The sequence below is a fragment of the Chiloscyllium plagiosum genome, chromosome 25 (assembly GCF_004010195.1).
Source record: "Chiloscyllium plagiosum isolate BGI_BamShark_2017 chromosome 25, ASM401019v2, whole genome shotgun sequence".
Lineage (NCBI taxonomy): Eukaryota > Metazoa > Chordata > Chondrichthyes > Orectolobiformes > Hemiscylliidae > Chiloscyllium > Chiloscyllium plagiosum.
Window position 1 is genome coordinate 28,639,035 of NC_057734.1, and position 16,136 is coordinate 28,655,170.

A 16,136-nucleotide genomic window follows, 5' to 3' on the forward strand; every position below is an offset into this window, starting at 1 on the left:
TATGGAAATGTGTTGCTGGAGAAGCGCAGCAGGTCAGGCAGCATCTAGGGAACAGGAGAATCGACGTTTCGGGCATTAGCCCTTCTTCAGGAATGAGGAAAGTTTGTCCAGCAGGCTAAGATAAAAGATAGGGAGGAGGGACTTGGGGGAGGGGCGTCGGAAATGTGATAGGTGGAAAAAGGTCAAGGTGAGGGTGATAGGACAGACCTGGAGTACTGTGTGCAGATTTAGTTTCCTTAATTAAGAAAGGATGTACTGGCACTGGAGGGGGTGCAGAGGAGGTTCACTAGGTTGATTCCGGAGTTGAGGGGATTGGCTTATGAGGAGAGGCTGAGTAGACTGGGATTATAGTCATTGGAATTCAGAAGAATGAGGGGGGCGGATCTTGTATAAACATGGATATGGAAGTTTCCTTTGGGGCCTTGGAGGGAGGTGAGAGGGGAGGTGTGGGCGCCATGTATTAGTCATGCCTCTTTCCTTATGTTTTTCTTCTTTTGTGGTGTCTTATTTGTGTTTCTATTGTTCTTGTTTCCTCGCAAAATATCCTCTGGTTAAACATCATCTTAAATGATTTCTATTACTTTTCAACAGCATTGTTTGCCAAAAGTATCACCCACTTTATTTTGCAAGGTCTAGTCTCAGCTATTCCGAATCAACTTCTCCTGATTATGCTTTTGTACTTCACAATGTTTTAAAATTCATTCATGGGATGTCAGTGTCCCATTCTTAGTTGCCCTTAAGACAATGCTGGTGTGCTGCCTTCCTGAACCGCTGCAGTCCATTTGATGGGAATAGACCCACAATGCCATGAGGGAGGGAGTTCCATATTTTTGGCCCAGTCACAGTGAAAGAATGGTGGTATATGTCCAAGTCATGATGGTGAGTGACTTGGAGGGGAAGTTGCGCTGTGGTGGTATTCCCATGTGTCTGCCACCTGTGCTCTGGATGGAGTAATGTTTCTTGAGTGGTGTTGGAGCTGTACTTACCTAGGCAATTCGGACGTATTCCATTACACTTCTGAGAATAGGAAATGGGATGTCATGTTGCAGCTGTACAGCACACTGGTTAAACCACTTTTGGAATATTGCGTGCAATTCTAGTCTCCCTCCCGACAAGGAGGATGTTGTGAAACTTGAAATGATTCAAAAAAGATTAACAAGAATGTTGCCAGGGTTGGAGGGTTTGAGGTATAGGAAAAGGCTGAATAGGGTGGAGCTGTTTTCCCTGGAGCGTCCAAAACTGTAGGGGTGACCTTTTAGACGTTTACAAAATTATGAGGGGCATGAATAGGATAAATAGACAAAGTCTTTTTCCTGGAGTGGAGGAGTCCAGAACTAAAGGGCATAGGTTTAGGGTGAGAGGGGAAAGATATAAAAGGGACCTAAGAGGGGCAACTTTTTCCACACAGAAGGTGGTGCGTGCATGGAATGAACTGCCAGAGGAAGTGATGGAGGTTGGTACAATTACAGCATTTAAAAGCATCTGGATAGGTTTATGAATAGGAAGGGTTTGGAGGGATATGGGCCAAGTGCTGGTAAATGAGTCTAGATTAACTTAGGATATCTGGTCAGCATGGACGAGTTGGACCAAAGGGTCTGTTTCCGTGCTGTACATCTCCAAGATTCTATGATTATTATTTTCTTTAAAAAAATTACATTATGGTCACTATTGCCTATAAGTTTCCCTACTTTTATTTTTGGCTCTTCCTTTCACTGTATCCAATAGTAGATGATACCTTGTTGGGCTCTGTTGGCTATAGGTCAGTCATTCAAACACTTACGTCTGAGTCAGATGGGTATGGGTTCACATTGCAGTACGGAACCAGAGCTCTAAATTGTGGTCTGAAGGAATATTGAACTGTGGAAGTACCATGGTATGGATGAAATATTAATCTAAGACTAGGTCTATCTTCTCCGCTGAGTTTAAATGAAACTCCTGTGAGGAACAGGGAGTAATCTCTAAGTTTGTCGTCATTGTATATCCCTCAATCAACATGACAAAAATAAATTATCTAGTCTCTATCACATGTGAGCTTGCAGTGAGAGAAGTGACAATTGTGTTTCCTATATTACAACATTGATGACACTTCAGATGTAAAAATCACACAACACCAGGTTATAGTCCAACAGGTTTAATTTGGAAGTGCACTAGCTTTTGGAGCGACGCTCAACCACCTGACAAAGGAGTAGTGTTCCGGAAGCTAGTGTGCTTCCAATTAAACCTGTTGGATTATAACCTGGTGTTGTGTGGTTTTTAACTTTGTACACCCCAGTCCAACACCGACATCTCCAAATCATGACTTCAGAAGTAATTCATTGACTGTTAAGTGTGTTGGGTCATCTTGAAACTGTAAAATAGGCCAAATAAATTCAAGTCTTTCCTAATAACACATTCGATATTAATTTTGTACCCATTACAGGAACTCCATTACCTCAACCCTTTAACCTAACACTGAGTCATTACTTCCCATTGTTTGGGGCTGGTTGGAATCCCTAAATCGATTTTTTGTTTACTATTTTTCTCTCTAATCCACTGCATATTCCTTTTTCCATCCCTTCCATATTTCGGTGATGCATCAACCCCAGCTTCCCTCCTTAATGCCACCACCACACCCCACTCTTCACCCTGTCTGAAGTTCACTAACCGTAACCGCATTCCCCAATGGATCCACTATTCCTATTTTAATAATGACGAGTCACATTTTTTTAATTGAATGTACATACAAATAAGGAACAATGGCCACCTGGCCATTCTAGCCTGCTCTGTCGTTCAATAATATCATGGCTGATCTGGTTTTATCCTCAATTCTACATTCCTGCATTTCCCGACAATCTTTCACCCCATCATTTCCAAATACCTTCGAGCAAGTCCAACTACCCTATTTCCTCTATGTGCAAACTCCACACAGACAGTCACCCCATGGGTGGAATCAAATGTGGGCCCCTGGTGCTGTTAGGCAGCAGTGCTAACTACTGAAACACTATACCGCTCTTTATCTGTCCCCTTATTTATAGAATTCCCTTTCTCTACCACATTTCTATTCTCTTCCACTCCATTAGACAGCCATTTGAGGCAAGGTGTCTTAGTCAGATAAAGGGCAGCATAGTGTTCCAATGGTTAGCACTGCCGGCTCTCAGCACCAGGGTCCCAGATTCAATTCCACCCTTGGGTGACTGTGTGGAGTTTGCACATTCTCCCAGTGTCTGTGTGGGTTTCTTCCCACAGTCTAAAAATGTGTATCCTTCCAGGTGTCTACTTATCCTGACAGGCAGTGAGCACTTTATACATGTTGGGCAGGACCATTCTCGATAGGACTTAAATCAAAATCTCTCCTTACTCTCCCTGACAGTCACATGCTCTCCCTTCTGACTCTGTTTTCCATCTGCAGTGTGACTCATTCGAGAAAACAGTCAGGAAATTCTATTCCCTCAGCTCCCCAGGGTTTTACAGTGTCCCTCACTCACATTTCACAGGAGGGACTCTGAGCCAGAGTAACTGAAAGCAGAGACAGTTACTACAGTTATGAGAAAGTTGGAACATTATACGCTCCACAAACGCCACACCTTTCACAATCTTGACACCACAGCCTGCCTTGCCATCTCTAGCCTTTGTTTTATTTGTTCATTGATAATTTGAACTAACATCAGGCGGGTTGCTTTTGTTTACAACAAAATTCCCAACAGCAATGAATCACTGACACTTTTGCATCAAAGTGAATAAGACAAAATTGGCCTCTCCATCTAATCAACATAATTTCACCAGCATTACCTGCGCCTTCTGCACTGTTCTCCTTTTTTCAACACTGCCTACACATACTATAACAATAAAATGAGTCACCAGTATTGCTTGCTGACCGCAGGATGCCTGGCCTTTCAAATTATGCTCCTCTGGAATACATCCTGTCTGTTTTTCAAATAGTGGATAATGTAGTGTGAATGACGATGGTTCAGAACCTTGAAATATTTATAGAAATTTTAATTTTAAAAATGTGCTTTTGTGAAAAGAAAAACTGCTACAGATATTTTAAAAAAAGCAGATATAAATTCAGAGTCTCTCTGGCAAAATCTTATTTGCAGCCATGGAATGCCATTTCTGAAAATGATCAGTGAAATTTCAAACTGGGAACAGGAAGAGGTAGCATACGGGTTGACTATGCTCCTCACCTCAGCAGAATTCCACTTCTTGCAAGTATGTCTGTTCTAGCCACCAGGAATATACAAAAAAAAATTAAAACCTGACTGCAGATCTCATAGTGAATGGACTAGAGTGCTTTGGGGCTACACCTTTAGGAATGACCATTTTATCATCCCTGCACTGGCTTACTCTTACTCTAAATGCTCAAATTCAGTCAGTGATCAAAGGAATAAGAACTGAATTTCTGCCAATCTGCAAAACCAAGTATTTTGGAATTAACTGCTCAACTATCAATGTCAACACTACCAGTGCCCCATTCAGTAATAAAGCTGCAATATTGTCTTATCTGCTCTTCACAAAGAATTCATAGATTGATTCATTTTCTTTTTACTTTTAACATTTTGCACTCACCTCTTACTTCTACTCTGCATGTGTGCCATGTTACGGTATCTTCGGTTGTTTAATAATTAATAAATACACTCTGATAATTCAAGAAGGACTGCTTAAATTGGTCTTTAGAATGTAATTTCATTTGGATCTTGAAGAAATGAATCCACAAGGAAAGGAATCTCTCTTAAATTCACCTTCTGTGACCAACTAAGTTGGTGTTAATACCAAGAAGAGTCAGGTCATCCTTCCTCTTAATGGTTTGGTGTATCTGTTTGGAATCATAAACTGGGGAACCTTACCCAGGGTCTGTTCATTACAGTAGACATTGCCAGGACTTGCAAAACCTAAGTTTAGTAAATATTAGGATTCTAGGACTCCTGCAGTAGGTAACACGCCTCCTGATGACTCAAAATCGGTGCACCATTTAAAAGGCACAAATCAGGAATGAAAACAAAAACAGAAATTTCTGGATAAAGCTCAGTGGCAGTAGCTGTGGAGAGAGTTAACATTTGGAGTCCAGCGACCTTTCTTCAAAACAAGTCAGGAGTACGATGGAACATTCCCCACTTGGCTGGGTGAGTGCAGCTCCAACAACACACAATAAGCTTCACTCAATCCAGAACAAAACAGCTCGCTTGATTGGCACATCACCAAACATTCACTCCCTCCGCCACTCACACTCAGCAGCACCAGTATGTATAATTCACAAAGGCACTGCAGAAATTCAAGGCTCCTTACACAGCATCTCCCAAACCCACAACCACTGCCATCTAGAAGAACAATGGCAGGAGATGCATGGGAACAACACCACCTGATGGTTCCCCTCCAAGCCACTCTCCATCCTGATTTGGAAATATATTGCCATTTCTTCATCCCTCACACCCTCACGCTAAATGAACCAGGGACTTAAGCGCAACTAAGGACTGACAACAAATGTTGGCCCAGTCAACAACACCTATTTTCTATGATCGAATATAAATAAAAAGCCATTTGAACTGTGTGATATCCAGGAGGGAGCTACTTCCACAAGAGCCACATCGGCAGCAACTTGTGGGGCCACATGGCCACTAAGCAAATGAGGGCAAATCCTTGGATGTACTGTGCACTAAAATTCACAATCAGAGACTTGAATCAAGTCATTTCACTGCTTTCCTTGTTGGGGAACACAGTGGGACAGGGAAGGAAACTTTCAAAAGGAAGAAAGTAAGCAGAAAATTAGATAAAACAAAATGTCATGAAAAGTATGCTCCATATTTAATACAATCCACGTTGATTTAAGTAAGCTAATTTATTGTACCAATAAATATTATATTGCAAGTAATGCATGTGACCTACATAATTCATTCAGCATTTACAGCCCAATTATGTAGTGCATGCTTGATTCAGAGAATCTTTCCCAATTTAAACAGCAATTGCTTCTATCGTTGAATCTGAAATCAGCCACATTAACACAATGAAATGATACTTATAGCTACCGATTACACCAATTTTGAACAGGGAGTGTGGAGTTTAATGGTACAATTACCCCTTTTCTGAGTCAAATAACAACCGATTTTGATCAGCCAGCATAACTAAAAGTAAAAACTATTTCACTCCACATCTCTATTTCATCCCATGCCTTTCCTGAGAGTTTTGTTACCAAACCCCAACAATAAACAGGGCTGCTTACAGAAGTACCTTGATCCATTGTTAATGGCCGCATCGTTCGTAAAGTTTTCACTGTTATCACTCTGCCCAAACTGACATCTTCAAGGGGCGACACATGCACAGAATAAATGTGGAAATGCAGAAACTACTGGTAGTGATCCCACACTTATCCAGAGCATGCAGTATGGAGGAAAATCAACAAACTGATGACAGTTCCACTTTTTACACTCTTCGTCTTACTTTTAAAACTCTTGAAAAATTATAGCTTGCTGAATGAGATATAACTGGGCTTTTAATCATCTACTAACTTCACGATTGATGTCAACACCCTTAGTGTCCCTCTAAGGCCAATTATATCTTTGTGGGGTGTTGCATTTTTTTATTATGATAAAAAAAAACTATTTTTATGGAATATATTTTCAATGAAGTGGAACTATTGCTTCCTCAAAATTAACATACCAGCAGTTTAGAGCCATGACCTTTAGAAAGACACTTGGTTGAGAACAGATGTTTTGTAAAACTATGGCTGTGAGGATCACTCTTATAAGGGAAAGGAGGTCAAAGAAAAGGTTTTACAAAACAAAAATAGGTACTGTTGTATTGAAGGAGTCAGCAGTGCAAAACCACAGAACTATTTAAGAAAGAGGAATCTCCACTCTCTCCCTAGATCTGCTGTTCTACTTGTACAAGAAAATGCCATCGACCCAACTGTGGATGCCATCACTGGATCTGATTTCAAGTGTTTACCTCTTTGTTTCAACAACAAATAATTAAAGCAATGGGCACCAATGTATGACAAAGCTGCTTCTTTAACAAGCTTATGTTGTCCTTGGCTTTCTTCTCAGAGAGGTCATAAAAGACACTGACTCCAAAATGTCTAAGTTTGAAGGGTTTTAGGGTCAGTTTGAATTTAGCGAACAGATTCTGCCTTAGGCAAAAGGCATTCAAGTTTTTTTTTAAAAACCACTTGTACAATGAAAGGGGAGTGGCCAGTTCTCCCAGCTCAGTTTCTCTGTTTTGGTCTGGCTATTCACTGAAAGCAGTTGGGCAGCTGTGAAGCTGCTGGATCCAAAGATGCAGGTCCACGCTGATCCTTCCTCTCTCTGACATCTCTCCTGTGAGACCCTGTGTTTGATTTTTACCTTTTGTGCCAAGGGTATTAATGGGAATGGTTCTAAGTATTGGAACAGCATCATTAAGCTGGATGATCTGTTGGGTTTTCAAGTAGGTTAAGTTATTCAGTATGCTGTTCATTTTGTTTGTGTAACATCCAGTAATCTTGTAAATAACCAATTACACCCCTCCTGGAATATTCACATTACACCTGCTTAAAACAACGAGCAAATTTCGGGTCTGGCCTACTTTCTTGAAATGTTTTGAGAGGGTCTGGCCTGGTCCATAACAAATGGTACATCAGGGACTTTCTTCTTAGGAGTATTCTTTTGTCTTATTCGTACTTGTTTTAATTGTGACATCTGTAAGAACACAGGAACAGGAGTGTTGGTCATTCAGCTGTTGAGCCTGCCCCACCTTTCCTCGGGCCAAAATTGTACCATCTTACATTCCTTAAAAGGATTGTCAAGTAATTTAGGGAGATGTTTCCTCTAATGGGAGAATCTAGATCTAGGGCTCACTTTGTGAAAATCAGGGGTTACCCATTTATAACAGACATTAGGCAAAATGTTTTCTTTCTCAGACATTGGTGGGTTTTGGAGCTCTTTTACTGAAAAGGCAGTGGAAGCAAAGTCCTTGAATATTTTTAAGACAGAGGTAGATGGATTTTGTTTATGCAATGTGTGATGGTGCTGTGGCTTTGAGACGTAATTTTGTCCTGTTATTTTTGAAGAGAAGTTTTAAGGCAGAAGTGACGAACAGTCTATGAGAACCACGAAAGTAAACAGCTTGTGAGATCTTCAGGTTATTTTTTAAAGTTGCAACAATAGAAGCAACCTGAATGGGTGTGGTGAAACCCCCCACAGAACCAAAATGTTTAGTTTCGCTTTCAGCAGTTGCTGTTGGGGGTCTGGAAGAAGTGAAAGCTATTTCTTGCCCCTCTTGGTTACAGCCAAAAACTAGGGGTTCTCTGCCTGCTAAGGAGTTGCATGTGAGACAGTCTGTTTCTGAATTTATCTTTTGCCAAGGCTGTGTTTATGGCATATTACTATATTGGAACAGTTAATTAGTAGCACTTACTGTATCTATTGTTCTGTTAAATTTTCCAGCAGTTAAGTTATTCTAATTCCTTTTTTTTCTTTTGTTATAGTTTAACTATAGTGGATGAATAAAGTATGTTTTGCTATAACTTCAGTAATTTGACAAATCAAATTAAATTTGGAATGCAACACCTTACATTTACATAAGAAAAAGTTAGGGTCCAGACTATCTTCTGAATATTTTGAGGGAGGTTTGTTCTGGTCCATAACAAAGATGGTGAAGGGTAATCAGGGGCAGGCAAGAATGTGGATTTGAGGTTACAACTGAACCTACCATGATCTTATTGAATGGTGCAGCAAGCACAAGGGGCTGAATGGCCTATTCCTGCTCCTAATGGGTATGTTTGAATGTTTAACTCCCACTTGATCCTGGCCACCAATAATAAGTAATCCAGAGTAAGACCTGTCTCTCTAATACCCTCCTCAACTTTGATGCTATCCATAGTGTGTGAGTATATATGTAAAAACACTGCCACAGATCTTACTGCCTATTGCTAGGGTCCCTAAGTCAGAAGCTATAAACATAAACCCAGAGATTTTCACTCACACTCATACACTGAATCAGTTTCCCTTAATAATTACTCATCTGTTGCAAAAATGCCTGTGTAGTGCTGCCCCTTTCAGGCTGTCACACTTTTATTGACAAGTTCATGCTCCTATTATACTGTGCACACACTGGTCGATGGCTAGTTGACAGAGTGGAAAGAAATAGACCTCAATCTCAAAGGGAGCCTGTAGAAAATAAAAGTTACGAGCTCTCGCTAAAGACTGGCGAATTCCTTGAGGAAATGATACAAAACATTGCTTGTACCGTTGCCCTTGGAATTTGCCAATGCCCATTGTTACAGCAGGTGGTCGGGACAATCCCCACAGGAAAGCAGGTGGTCGGGACAATCCCCACAGGAAAGCAGGGCTTAAAACCTGAGAGCCGGAGCCAAATTGGCACATTTCTGCCGAGTCCTGCTTTACTGAGGAGCTGAGTTTCAGAATTTTTTAAACCCTCTATGTTCTGTTGTCAGGCACGAACATCCCACAGACTTAAGAATATTACAGACTGACAAGTCCTGGTACATTGCATTTTCATTTTCTTACTGGCTAAACAATCTGTATTTTGTGCACTTTTGTGCTGGCTTTTGGACAGCAATTACTGCCTAATGACACACAACCAATGTGGTTTATATATTGCAGAATGACTTTACAACAGCTTGTAAGAGCAGCTCTTTTTTTAAGCATCCATTTCAAGTGTAGTGAAACAACATCCATCACACACCATTCTAATTTTTCCATTACTGTACTGCAAACAGTGTTGTTGTTGAGGGCAATTGTGGAAGAGTATTGGCCCTGGGGATTTTGTACAGACTGACAGTATGCCTGACAGCAGTTGCACATTCGAGGTCACTTGCTAAGCTCATGGGAAATTCCTCTGCTACTGATGAAAAAAAAACTTATTTTTCTTTAATCACATTTATTGTTTAAAATCAGTATTAAGGTTTTGGGCTGTGTATGTTCATTTTCACTAGGTCTAAAGAACTAGCTGCAATGACAACCCTGCCTTTTTTGACTGAAGGAAACAACAACATCATCAATGTGCATTTATATAGTACTGTTCATGTCGAAGAACATGTCGAGGCATAGAGGCACTACAGAAGTGGATATTTAACCAGAGTAGTGGTGATTAGGAGAGATCAATAAAAAAGATTAATGAAAAGGGGTGAAGTAAGTTGTTTTACAAGAGGAGATGTTCAGGGTGAGAATGTCAGGGAATAGGGAGTAGCTGGTGAAGGCACAGCTCACAGCGGTGGAGTGGCAGAGTGTGTGGCAAAGTGGTGCAGTGAGAGGAACAGAGAATCAAATGTGGTACATTGTTGGGCTTAAGGTGAGTAAGGGATGGTTGACACAATGGAGGGACCTAAACAAAAAGGTTTAGATTTTTAAATTGTGCACCACCCCAGAACGGTTGTGAAGTTTGAAAAAAATTGTTGATGAAATGTGCACATTGTATGAAGACATCCTCAGTGTTGTTCAGATTTTGATCCCACAGCATTGAAGTCATTGTGGTGTGTGGCCTGCATGGAAGTGCATTGATGTTTCCATGTATCTGCAGCCTTGTTTCTCTAGATGGTGGAGGTTGCAAGTTTGGAATGTGCCCATCAGAGGAGATTTGGTGACTATCTGCAGTGCATCTTGAAGATGGTGCACGCTACATCATTATGGTGATGAAAGCAAATGTTGAAGGTAGTGGATGCAGTACTATTGTAAAGATCAGGTTGTCTTATTTTTCTACATTTTTGTTTGTATTCTGAAAGGAGAAAAAAGACAGTTCTAAAACCAAGATTGTGGAAGGGACTCCTGCACTTCTTAAATGCACTAGTGCTTCTTCTAAGTGCCATTGATACTTAGTCGTTCAACCAGAGGGGAGAGGTCAGTTGTAGTTAAACATTCAGCCAGGATTTAAATAAATTAAGATTCTGCTGGCAACAAGGTAGTTGATTGGTCTGGGGAGTTGTGAATAGCTGGTGATGACATGGTGATCCAGTTCAGTTCCTGGTCAATGGTAACTCTGACAATGTTGACAGTGGGAATTCGGAGCTGGTAATGCTACTAATTGTCAAGTGGTGATGGTTAGATTCTCTCATTTTAATGATGCCTGGTGTTTGTGTAGCATGAATGTTGCTTGTCACTTATCAGCCCAAGATTAGATATCGTGTGGGTTTGCTGCATTTGGATATAGACTGTGTCAGGATCTGAGGGGTCACAAATGGTGCTGCACATTGTACAATTATCAGCCAATATCCTCACTTTTGACCTTATGCTGGAGGGAAGGTCATTGATGAAGCTGCTGAAGATGTTGGGCCAAGGACACTACCCAGAGAAATTCCTGCAGAGATGTCCTGGAGCTGAGATGGAGTGTTAAAACTATAGGCAGGAGATCCTTGCAGTAATTGCAGTGACTTTGGAGTGCAAAGGTATGAATGAGGGTTTCATTAACATACAAACTGCCTCATGGGCTAAAATACCACCGGTTTAAATAAAATTTGTAGCAGCACTTAATCACTACTACTTGGATTATCTCAGCTTCCCTCCTGCTTTCATTACCTGCACTATAGAATTCAAACCTTCAGCTAAATTAACAAAAATAAAAATTAACAAAATGAAAATATCAATATTTATGATAATGAAGGAAGTCTTTCAGCCCACTGTCTCACTAAATGACAGGAACAAATTATCCAGCCTCCAACCATTTTCCAGCTCTGACCTTGATGGATCTGTTGTTTTAAGAACATATCTTGTGATTAGGGTATCTATCTTTGACACAGTAGCTTCCAATCACCCACCACATTCTGAGTAAAAGTCTCCTCTCCATCACCATTGTAAACAGCCTCATCCTGTCCAATTTTTCTTCATTGTTAAAGATCTCCATTTTCTGGCAGCTTCCTTGTAAATCTCCTTTGTACCTGTCTAATACAACTTCATCCAATGCTCTTGTTGTGGGCTAATAAGTGTTTCATGCAGTTCCAACACAATCTTCCATGTTCTTTCATGGTTGATATGTTTTTCAATCCCATTCTCCTACTTTCTCTTGATCCCCTTTACAATCAAGAACCTAGCTACCTCTGTCTTAAATATACTCAATGACCTGGCTTCCACAGCCTTCTGTGGCAGATTCATCACTCTCTGGCTGAAGAAGTTTCTCATTATCTGTGTTCTAAAAGGTTTTCCCTTTACTCTAAAGCTGTGCCCTCAGGTCCTCGTCTCTCCTACCAATACAAACATCTTCCCAACAGCGACTCTGTCCAGGCCATTCAGTATTCTGTAAGTTTCAACTAGGTCCACCCATCCTTCTAAACTCCATCGAGTATAGATCCAGAGTCCTCAAACGTCCCTCATATGCTAAGCTGTTCATTACTGGGACCATTTTTGTGAACTTCCTCTGAACCTGGTCCAGGGCCAGTACATCCTTCATGAGATATGGAGCCCAAAATTGCACACAATACTGACCACAGCCTTACAGAACTTCTGAAGTATATCCCTGCTTTAAACCCAAGTCCTCTCAAAATATATGCCATCATTGCATTTGCCTTCCGAATTACTGACTCAACCTGCAAGTTTATCTTGCGAGAATCCTGGACTAGAACTCCCAAGTCTCTTAGCACTTTAGACTTCTGAATTTTCTGAATTTAGAAAATAGTCCATGCCTCTATTCTTCCTACCAAAGTGTATGACCTCACACTTTCCATCTGCCACTTCTTTGCCCACACTCCTAACCCTGTCCAAATCCTTCTGCAGCCTCCCTGCCTCCTCAATGCTACCTATCCTTCTATCTATCTTTGTATCATCTGTAAACCTTCATCTAGGTCTTTAATGTATAAACTGTTATAAGACAGTATTCAGTACACTTTATTAGCCATGGGAACCTTCGGGGAACTGTAAGCCTGCATTCCAATGTCTGTCTGCTCCTCTGCACGTCTCAATGTCTGATCACTTATTGTCTAGCCCTGCCTTCCCTTCCCAAATAAAGAACGTCCAAATCTTCCGCTTCAATTTGATATGCCACATTTCAGGATGATATTCATTGATATCATCCTGCTGTCTACAGTGTTCTTCCTCACTTGCAACCACACAGACGATCTTTGTATGTTTTGTAAACTACTTAATCATGTCTCCAAATCTACTTAATTGACAAATACACAAATAGAAAGGGATCCCAAAATGAGTAGTGCAAGCAAATTTGAAACATGTTCGAGTCAGTTCACCAGTTTCCATTCAAAGTACAAACTGACAATTATTCTGCACTAAACTGAACAGGTGTAATGAAATGGATGTGATGTGACTGATGATTTATTAAAGTGTTTCTATTTGCATATTGACCATTTGATCGGTTACGTTCAATGACATTCAAGATGGTGCTATTTACCTTGGGGAAAACATGACAAAATTCTCTTTTGTCATTAATGAGCAATAATTTCTAACGTAGTATTTCCTGAAAGTTGCAACATTTTCTACAAGTTATCAGCTACATTTTCAAAAAAATGAACTATTTTAGTTCAAATAACAGAAGGGGGAAAAAAAGAAAGCAAAATCAAGATTAATGTGCCTGGGATGTAATTTGTTCAATCCTAAACTCAGGCCATATGTGATTTTTTTTTAAGTGTGCTGAAGTCTACTTTCATATATTAGCTATTTCAGTACATTGAAGCACAGCTAAACCTATTTATTTAGAGTCTGGAGGTCCCATTACATGTCACTGCACAAGTAATTATGAATTATATTTATTTGGGTGCTAATGCATCATTGCACCAAATTCTGTCAGAGCGGAAATGGGGTCAATTTTGTGGTTGCGCATTGTGCAGGAAAATTAAACATTGGATTGACATCAGCTCTGTGCTTTGTGTATCCTGCATTCCTGAAAATTCAATGGCACTGAAGCATGAGAGATAAAACCGTCACCAGAACATTCATTACAATAACTAGCAGAGAATAAGCGGGTAACTTAGAGACCTGCCAGTCTAACTATACTAACAAGTCAAACGCCTGACCCCCAATTTTAATCCAAACTTGACCGGCAGGAAACAGGTTTGAAAAAACCTCCAGCCGAGAATTTACTCTCAGTCAATTTCAAATGCAACAGAATGCTGATTTGCAGTGGCTGATCCAAGTGGAGGAGTTTTTTTTTCAGTCACACCAAGTACATTATTAAATTCCTCTGCAGATAAGAGACAGGCACTTCCAAAATAGGAAAATGCAATGGCCATTCAGTAGAAAACCTGGTCTAAAATGTTGTGCCTGTAAATCAGTTTGGATTCAGATGAAAGAAACAAAATCCTCCAAGGTATCAACTTACTTGACAGCAGCTCTGTAATATTAAACGCCAAGAGCAGTAAATATTTATTTGAATAGCTGCAAGAGCCCAATTCAGACTAAAGAATTATTCACTGTGCATATTCTCCCATCTGTCCACCTCATCTCAACCTTAAAGCATATCATTCTATTCCCTTTTCTCTCATTTACTTGTTAGTTTCCCTTTGAAAGTTCCTAAGTTTTTTTAAACAAACACTTCCTGTAGGAGCAAATTCCATATTTTAACCACTCCCTCAGTAAATAAATTATGACACGCTGTCCCCAATTTCTTTTAAAAATTTGTTCACAGGATGTGAGCATCACTGGCTAGACCAGCATTTATTGCCCATCCCTAATTGCCCACAGGGCAGTTAAGAGTCAACCACATTACCGTGGGTCTGGAGTCACATGAAGGCCAGACCAGGGAAGGGCAGCAATTTCTTTCCCTAAAGAACATTCATGAACCAGATGGGTTTTTCCAGCACCGGTTTCGTGATCATCATTAGACTCTTAACTCCAGATTTTTATTGAATTCAAATTTCACCATTTGCCGTGTGGAATTCCAACCTGGAAACTACCTTTGTCTCTGGATTAATGGTCTAGCAATAATACTACTTGGCCATCACCTGCCCTGACCCGAACAAGTTCCATTCTGGAGTCTGTTCACAAGTCAAGTTGTGTGCAAGTTAGAACACAGGACAACTTATAAAGGAGCAATTCTTAGATACGGGACAAGTTCAAACACAGATCTTTGAAATTACACTTTGTTTCAGATTGCTTATGAACATTCACAGGTTGGATGTTTGTAAATCGGTGACCCCCACCCACCATTATCTATTTCTCTTTATAAGTAATTATCTTAAATTTATGGTCAACAATTTTGTAATCTCTCCTGGCTGAAAATATTCTTCCCACATTTACCTTGTCTGAGACTGTAACAGGGCCTTCTGGAAATCTCAAGCAAAATACTGCAGACACTGAAAATCTGAAATAAAAGCAGAAAATACTGGAAACTTGCAGCAGCTCGAGCAACATTTGAAGACAGAGAAACAGAGTTAATGTTTTAGGTTGATGACCCTCTTCATTGTATCCCTGTCCTCACCTGATTTTTTTTTTAAATCGCTTTCTGTTTTTACATCAATTTGCCAAAACCTACAGGTGTCACTATTTGCTATCGCTCCCCTGTCAGGAAGAGCCTTCCTGGAGAGATGTTATGCTCTGCTTTCCATCGGAATCGCCATTTGTGTCTTTCAGCTTGTTATAGAGTCATAGAGATGTACAGCAATGGAAACAGACCCTTCAGTCCAACCCGTCCATGACGACCAGATGTCCCAAACCAATCTAGTCCCACCTGCCAGCACCCGGCCCATGTCCCGCCAAACCCTTCCTATTCATATACCCATCCAAATGCCTCTTAAATGTTGCAATTGTACCAGCCTCCACCACATCCTCTGGCAGTTCATTCCATACACGTAGCACCCTCTGCGTGAAAAAGTTGCCCCTTAGGTCTCTTTTATATCTTTCTCCTCTCACCCTAAACCTATGCCCTCTACTTCTGGACTCCCCGACCCCAGGGAAAAGACTTTGTCTATTTATCCTATCCATGCCTCTCATAATTTTGTAAACCTCTATAAGGAATACCCTCAGCCTCCGACACTCCAGGGAAAACATCCCCAGCCTGTTCAGCCACACCCTGTAGCTTAGATCCTCCAACCCTGGCAACATCCTTGTAATCTTTTCTGAACCCTTTCAAGTTTCATAACATCTTTCCGATAGGAAGGAAACCAGAATTGCACGCAATATTCCAACAGTGGCCTAACCAATGTCCTGTACAGATGCAACATGACCTCCCAACTCCTGTACTCAATACTCTGACCAATAAAGGAAAGCATACCAAACGCCTTCTTCACTATC

At 40.6% G+C, this 16,136-nt stretch overlaps 1 protein-coding gene across 4 annotated transcripts in view; it reads right to left on the reverse strand.

Moving 5' to 3' along the window:
• The window catches only part of LOC122562703 (transmembrane protein 132C-like), a 1,065,724-nt gene that overhangs the window by 468,915 nt on the left and 580,673 nt on the right, over window positions 1–16,136 (reverse strand). Inside the window, exon 1 of one of the 4 annotated variants that reach the window (XM_043715802.1) lies at window positions 15,144–15,200. The exons of the other annotated variants lie outside the window; for them this stretch is intronic. The gene's annotated coding sequence lies outside the window, so the exon portion shown is untranslated. Of the gene's footprint in view, window positions 1–15,143; window positions 15,201–16,136 lie in introns of those variants that run through there. 4 annotated transcript variants of the gene reach the window in all.